The following is a 1,265-nucleotide window of genomic DNA, read 5'->3' as shown; positions in this document are numbered from 1 at the left end:
AGCCATAACCGAGACTGTTTTTGTCATTTCTAATTTTTTTATTTTTGAAGAAAGGGCCTCGATTTGGGCTTGTAAAGAGGTGCTTTCGTCGACCTTATGGGCGCCCGGGGCGATAGACTTATTTCCCCGGGGAGTGTGCCATTGAAAATTGGTTTGAGCAATTTCCTCAATTTGATTATATATTTCGTGTGGGCGTCGATTACCTAAAAGTCCCCCGGAGCTAGAATCAAGTGTCTGCCTAGTGTGTGGCAACAATCCATTGTAGAAAGTGGATACTTGTTGCCATATCGCGAGGCCATGATGGGGACACTTGCGTAATAGCTCCTTGAACCTTTCCCATGTTTCATATAAGGATTCCTCGTCCTCTTGTGAGTATGTATTAATTTCAGCCATTAATTTAGCAGTTTTAGAAGGAGGGAAATACTTATATAGAAACTTTTGGGCTAGTTCATCCCAGGTGTTTACCGATCCAGCTGGGAGGGTGTTGAGCCAAGCTTTCGCTCGGTCTTTTAGTGAGAACGGAAACATACGGAGGCGTATGGCGTCGTTTGATGCTCCATTGATCCGAAAGGTATCACATATTTCTAAGAAATTAGTTATATGTAGATGAGGATCCTCGTCCGCAAGCCCGTGGAAGGTTGCGGAGTTTTGGAGCATTTGTATCAAATGCGGTCGAAGCTCGAAGTTATTGGCTTCGACATTCGGAGCATTGATAGCGGCGCCTAGATTACCTACGGTGGGCCGTAGATAATCCATAAGGGTACGTTGGTCCGCCATTGGGGGTGGATCACCCGAAACCTTCTCTTGATTTTTGGCTTTTAACCTTTTTCTGAGAAAGCGTTCGGGTTCTTCTAGCGGTTCTTTTATGTCTTTATTGGAACTGGAGCTCATACACTACGTGAGGATGGTGTCGGGTTCCAAGTCCTGCAATAAAAACAAAAAAGAATGTCGGTCAGAAGGTTCACCACGGCCCCGTGTTGAGCGAACACGGCCCCGTGGTCGGAGATACAGTGATTGTTTTCCAGATCCCAGTTACTGGAAGTTGGACACGGCCCCGTGTTGCACCGGCACGGCCCCGTGGTCAGCCTTCTGTAACTTGAAAAACAAAAACTGCCAGTAACTTTGCTGAGCACAGCCCGTGTCCGACCAGGCACGGCCCCGTGCTGAGCTCTGCAGAAGCTAAAAATTTAAGAAAAAATCCTAAAAAATTAAAGAAAAATAAAAATATGATTAGGCCGTTGATTCCTAACTTTCTTAAAATCCTT

General features: G+C 45.5%; 1 non-coding gene across 1 annotated transcript; it reads left to right on the top strand.

Moving 5' to 3' along the window:
• The first annotated feature begins 292 nt into the window (after window positions 1-292).
• LOC118490875 lies at window positions 293-399 on the top strand. Its single transcript, XR_004890100.1, has one exon. It is a non-coding gene; the product is annotated as a small nucleolar RNA R71 (small nucleolar RNA).
• The last annotated feature ends 866 nt before the right edge of the window (window positions 400-1,265 follow it).

Source organism: Helianthus annuus, chromosome 3 (assembly GCF_002127325.2).
Source record: "Helianthus annuus cultivar XRQ/B chromosome 3, HanXRQr2.0-SUNRISE, whole genome shotgun sequence".
NCBI lineage: Eukaryota > Viridiplantae > Streptophyta > Magnoliopsida > Asterales > Asteraceae > Helianthus > Helianthus annuus.
Note: the sequence above shows the minus strand (reverse complement) of the source record. Positions and strands in the feature narration are given on the sequence as shown.